This window comes from Stegodyphus dumicola, chromosome 11 (genome assembly GCF_044657685.1).
Source record: "Stegodyphus dumicola isolate Sdum_Otavi_A_Nest chromosome 11, ASM4465768v1".
Taxonomy (NCBI): domain Eukaryota; kingdom Metazoa; phylum Arthropoda; class Arachnida; order Araneae; family Eresidae; genus Stegodyphus; species Stegodyphus dumicola.
This window is the reverse complement of record NC_140778.1, coordinates 122,954,554-122,960,980: the sequence shown is the minus strand read 5'-3', so window position 1 is coordinate 122,960,980 and position 6,427 is coordinate 122,954,554. Positions and strand designations below refer to the sequence as shown.

Below are 6,427 nucleotides of genomic sequence, written 5' to 3'. Positions count from 1 at the left end.
ATAATAATATATGCATTTGACATTATTAGGTATTGCTAATTAAATTAACATTTAAATACTTCAATGAAATATTAAGAAAATGAGAAAAATTATGAATACTACTTACTATATGATATGAATTTTTTAAAAGTGAGCTAATTAATAAACAAAGAGCAAAATATATAGTTCCATATTCCTTACGCTGAAGTCTACTTCATGCTGATTATATCATCATTAGTTATGAGGGCAGAACATTTGTGGTCTTCACCTTGCAAAATCATGAGGAACATTTTAATAGTAGTAGCTGAACTGAATGAAATGAGTATTTTAAATTCACTAGAAATTTAGGGTCGTGTAATGTTTAAATATTTCAAGTTTTAGAAGAAACTATTTAAAATGTCTTCTTTTTTGGAGGTGGGTTGCTTTAACTGCTTTTGGGCTACAGATTCCAGCCATATAATCTCATAAATAGGATTTAAAGATTAATTTTTTAACCCAGGCAGATCATATTCCTTCATATGAAATTGTTCAAAATTTATTCACTGCCTTACTTATTCATTACACACAGTATATTCATATACTAATTAATCATATATTAATACAATATTCAAATACTAATAATTAAATCCTTAAAAAATGTTCCTCTATTAAAAGGAAAAACATTTTAAAATGTCCAATTGAGCAGTATTTATTTTACCTCAAAATATGTCACTCTTGTATTATTTTTCAAATCTGCTATTAATACATGAATTAAGTAAACTCAAGTATTATTTAGAATTGAGGATATGGGATGTTTAGAATGTTCAGGGTTTTATGGAAAAGTACTACTGAATGGTAAAAAGGTTTATTAAAATTCAAATACAGTAATTCAATGAAGTAATATACACATATAATTAATATGCACAACAAACAATTAGTATGAAATGCATGACAGAGCAAGAATGAAAACATACATGAATTTACAATAACATAAGTTGCAAAATAAACAGAATACAGGAAAACTCACATAAATTTACAATAATACGAAACAATTAAGTGTTATGAGTAATAATATTAGTCAGATTTTTCTTTATAGTTAAATCTTCATTTTCATTGCTCTTTTAATATCTTGTGTTGGTGGTTGGCCTGCACGCATTCTTTAAGCGATAATCTCTGTGGCACTTCATCAAACCTTAAATTGTTGAAACAAACATTATCAAATGCTAACTTGTAATGACATTAATACATGCATCATAACAAATACACAATGAATATTAAGAAAATGTTAATGTACCAACATTTCTTGTTTCAGTAGTATCAATTATTGAAATATCATAAAAGAGGAATTAGACATTTTTGATTAAACATTCAATTATACATCTATCAATTTCAGTGTTATAGTGTGGCACCAGGGTAACTATGCGAGACACACTAATCCCCTCGAAGATTTCTGATTTACAAAATAATTTTGGCAGTAACTTGTAAAGGCTGAATAATATTATCAAAAAGATACAATTCTTAAGTAATTATGTATAGTTTGCAGAAATACTTTGGAACTGTTTGAGCTGGTATTCGTGAGAATCCTTGAGTAATTTTTTGAATGCAGAATAGTTTAACTGAGAAACAACAGAATGCAGCCAAATGATATCCCTAAGTATTATTTCATTTCACTTTCTAATGCATGCATAATAGCATTAATTAAGAATTTAATAAAAACATTAAAAATAATTACATGAAGCAAGATCTCTAAAATTTCAAAATTGCATATAAAAATCTAGTTTAATATCTGCAATACATTTTTAACTCATCATATTTTCATAAATTTAACTTTACAATCTAAGACTAATTACAATAAAGCATACTTTATGACACAAGAATATGAACTTCCAGTGTATCATTTAGTCTGAGATTAAAAACTATGCTAGGAAACATTCTGGAAAACCATATTTAATACGTTTTAAACTATTTTACTTTCCTAGATAATCTCATCAAAATTATTAAATATTCATCAATCTTTTGATCGTCAGTTTCTGCTACCTGCCAGCGAGGTAGAATGTATTCACCAAGACACAAAGAATATGTATTATATACATGTAAAATATAGAAAATACAGTGGCTTTGCTCTGCGCAAGCATGCAACCTATAATTAACTTACTGCAGTTTCAGGATCTTATCCTAGACCAGTACTTTCGAGAACATTCTGGCATGTTATATAATCGCTAGTACACATACTGAATACATGCCATTTTTCGTCAGACTGCTTTCTTCTACCGCTGCTACAAGACCTTGCAGCTGCTCCTGCCATCTTGTTCTTTCCTTTGTTAAAGCAGATATGACGTAAAGTCTAAATTTAATCTTACTTAGTTTAAATCAATATTGAATATATAATTTTGAGAATTTCATCTAAAGGCAAAATGATCTGCTGAGAGAATTGAATAAAGATGTGGGATCAAAAAGCTAAATCCTTCTTTGTCATCATTTTGCAACCTTCTATCCAGCCATAACAATGCCTGGCCATACAATGATGTAGTTATATTGTCAAGCTTTGGTCATTCCTGTGCCTGCCAAAATATTACATATATACGTATGAAAATTATTAATATAAGTTACATAATGTAATATTAATAATTTTCATATGTGTATAATTTTCTAATGATTGTTTTGTCACAGTAATTACAGTAAAAGTCTGAAATATTGCCATGTCTTGCAAAATATCAACTAAATCTGTACACAAGATAAGAAATATCAACTAAATCTATACACAAGAATTTTCCATTAAAAATTTCTGTACAGACCTGATAATCATTATATATACTGCTCTTTGTATAATGTACTGAACTGTAAAGCTCCAGGTATACAAAACATTTCAAGACACTCGATATTTATTCTGTTGCAGAAGCAAACTGTTTATTTTCAATATATATAATAATAAGCAAAGATGATACGTGACAAATCTTTCAGTTCTATAATTTTTATATCTAATATTCAGTGCACTATTATGCTAATAAGCAATCTTTATTCTCATATCCTTGCATTATATATTGGTGATTATGGGTGGTCTATTATTCATCTGTTTTCTTATCCGTCATGGCGACTACACTAAGTCTGTTAATCAAAGCTCAAATGTATGCCTGTCTCGTGTAATTTTAAAGAAATATTTGAAGGAAAGATAGGTTAAATTACATAATAATTATACATACTTTGCCTGTGTGTTTAGAGTCAGACATAATATTCAACAACTAATATGCTTGAAAATGCCCAAGTGGGATTTGAATGGCTTCAATAACATATACTGAAAAATTAAATAAAAGTATTATAAAAATATTGCGCCCATTTGGATGGCTTAAATAATAGTTGTGTAATAAAAGTACATTTTAGGTTTGATATTAACTAATTAATTTTTTTTTTTTTTTTATCTCTTTGACCTTTAAAATGAAGAGGTAATGTTTCTAGTTGGTATTATGTGAAAACCTGAAAAGCAAACAAAAACTACACTAAATCTAAAAATGTTTCCAAAGTTCACACATCTGCAAGAAACTAATAAGGTCAACAATGCCTGATTAACTGAATTTGTTGGCAGATGATGATTCAAATCTGAATATAGAAGACATGTAAACAGTATAAAAGCATATCAAATTTATATCAGTGTACGAGTCATCATATGTGTGAATGAGTGCGTACTATAAATTAAGTACAAGTCTTACTCTGAACTATTTAGTATGCTTATACACTAATTTTTGCATTTTCTTAATTCATATTTTTAATTAGCATTATTACAAAATTAAATAATATCTGTAATAATTGTAACTGAAACAATTGTATTTGAAATTTCACCTCTTTCATAATAGCCACAATTGCCTAGTACATATTCATTAGCAAAGCATACAATTAAGTGCTTCACAGTATTATTAACAGTAAGGATGCTATCACACGTCAGTTTGTTTCGGAAGAATAACTGTTTGGCACAATTTTTCTGCTTTGTCACAACAGCCAATTATCATAGATCACTTTGGGCTTAACATAGTGCTTCACAATATTATTAACAGTAAGGATGCTATCACACGTCAGTTTGTTTCGGAAGAATAACTGTTTGGCACAATTTTTCTGCTTTGTCACAACAGCCAATTATCATAGATCACTTTGGGGTTAACATGGGGAACTGGTTCCCCATTACAAACAAGCTGATAGTTGATTGATTGAAAACGAACAATTTGCAATTTTTTTAGAAAGGAAGGAAAACGTTGCATGTCTTTCTTTCAATAGTAAACCAGGCAGAAAAATTGTCCGAAACAAGTTGTTCATGTGAAACAAATGCCGTGTGATAAGGGTCTCAGACATCATTACTTACATCTAACATTTCACTTCCAGAAACAAGGGTCAAAATTTTTCAGCTGCCATTCACTGTGCCAATGCCTGAAATTAAAAAAATCATTTTATAAAAATCTTTAAAAGGATGATTCAAGTATTGAAAAATCTTAGATCATAACTTGGTCATACACACAAAATATATTATTTTTATACCAATAAAATAATATGTTGTTCAGTGCTGAATGAATTATTTAACAATAGGAGAGGGTCAATGGTTGTGAAATCACATCATAATAATAAGAGAATTTATAAAAAATGAAATAAGGAGTTTTATTTAAATTTTATTATTTAGTTAAGAATAATTATCCTACTAACTTTAATTCATATATTCAACTCAGAAACACACTTTCTACAACTTATCTTTGGCTACTATAGTCTGTGTAGTCAGCTTGACAGATACAGTCAGCAAATGATGATTGACAGTCATAATTGTTATCTTGTCGTCCTGGTATATGTGCAGTACATGTACATGTTTTCCTACAACTTGCATGATTGCATACATACTTTTTCACAGCAGAAATATACAATTTTATGAAGAACTAATTTGCAATAATATATAGTATACATGAAAACAATCCAAGCATACTTTATATTAAAGTGCAATTTTATGCAATCATTGATGAAAATTACATACATCAAAATATACTTTATTGTTGACTTTACTATTACTTTAGGATTATTAAAAATCATCATCAATTCCTACATGCTGTACAATCATCTGCCTTTTAAATATAGAACTTGTTACATTTAATATTTCAACAGGTTTTTCTATTCAATAGATATTTGATAATATAAGGAGTTAAGTAAATTTGAGCTAATTATATTTTATTTTTACCAATTCTTTACAGTTATACCACAATTCATTACATTATTTTATATTAACTTCAACCAAAACATTTCAGCACATTTTGAGATAAAAGACTCAAGTACCTTGCATCAGTTTTAGCTGTAATAAAATTACGCTAATAACTTTCTTCTTGAAGTTTCTCGAAAATGATGTTTCTTTTCGAAAAAATTAAAACAGTAAGGAAACAAATTTCTTAAAACATCTTTCTTAATGCTACATTATAGAAATTTAGGAAATGTTAATGAACTGTATATGTGTTAAAATACAATATATCACATATTGCACATATAACATATCAAATTTACTGAAATGGGAAAATATATACATACCTGAAAGCAATCTCGCAATAGCATTTGGTTTGAAGCTCGCACTATCCACTGGAGCATCTGCATTTACGCTACTTCCTTTACCCATTTTGTGCACTCTTCAATCGAATTCAAACTTGATCGTATCGTTCAACTTTCCACTTGTTGGAGCAGTACAGGAAAAAAATATAATTTTACACAGTAATTACTTTACATACATATACTCAACGAAGACTTAAACGCCGGATTTGTTTACAATCAGATGGCGGTACATCTACTACATACCGTATTTATCCTCTTTTCAAATCGCGCTAACATAATAATTACGCCAAATTTGTTTCTGGGCATGCGCAGTATGCGACATTCGTTTAACACTGTTCAACTCAATGTGCGGTTTGCCATTACGCGTCCCGTTCACATGGGACAAGCATTAACTGCCTCGCCGAATTGGAGGTAGAACTTGGTTGAATGTTTCTTACCTCTCGGGAGCAGGGCAAATGTGGAGATTTCCCGTACTATACTGCGCGGTTCACTTAATTTTAGTTACTGCTCGCTGGACTGTCAGCGAAACAATCGCGCTGATAGATGTCTGGGGATGCGATAGCATATCCCAAAAAATTAGATAGAACTGTACAAGATATGGAAATTATAGACAAATACAGACAAGGTTATCTGATGCTAGGTATTCCAGAAATATCGCTCAAATTAAATCTAAAGTTAAGGCAAGTGCATATCGGCTTCAACGCGACAAGGAACTCGATACCTTTTGAATGATTTTTTTAAAAAAAATTTAAGCATTTTCATCTACTTTTTATGAATATTATTAAATTGTTTTGTGAGACAAAAGGTTTTTTTTTTGTTGTATTTATTATAGAGTGTTTTTAATAACTTCAAGGACTGATTTTGCAGTTAATGAATTAGTTTCTGAGAAAAAATAAAAGTACACTTT

At 29.4% G+C, this 6,427-nt stretch overlaps 1 long non-coding RNA gene across 1 annotated transcript; it reads right to left on the bottom strand.

Annotated features, from left to right (window-relative positions):
- Window positions 1-664: 664 nt before the first annotated feature.
- LOC146994372 (uncharacterized) lies at window positions 665-5,717 on the bottom strand. The gene is made up of 3 exons (XR_015043863.1): window positions 5,503-5,717; window positions 4,307-4,371; window positions 665-1,150 (listed from the first exon to the last, which is right to left on the bottom strand). It is a non-coding gene; the product is annotated as an uncharacterized LOC146994372 (long non-coding RNA).
- Window positions 5,718-6,427: the final 710 nt, after the last annotated feature.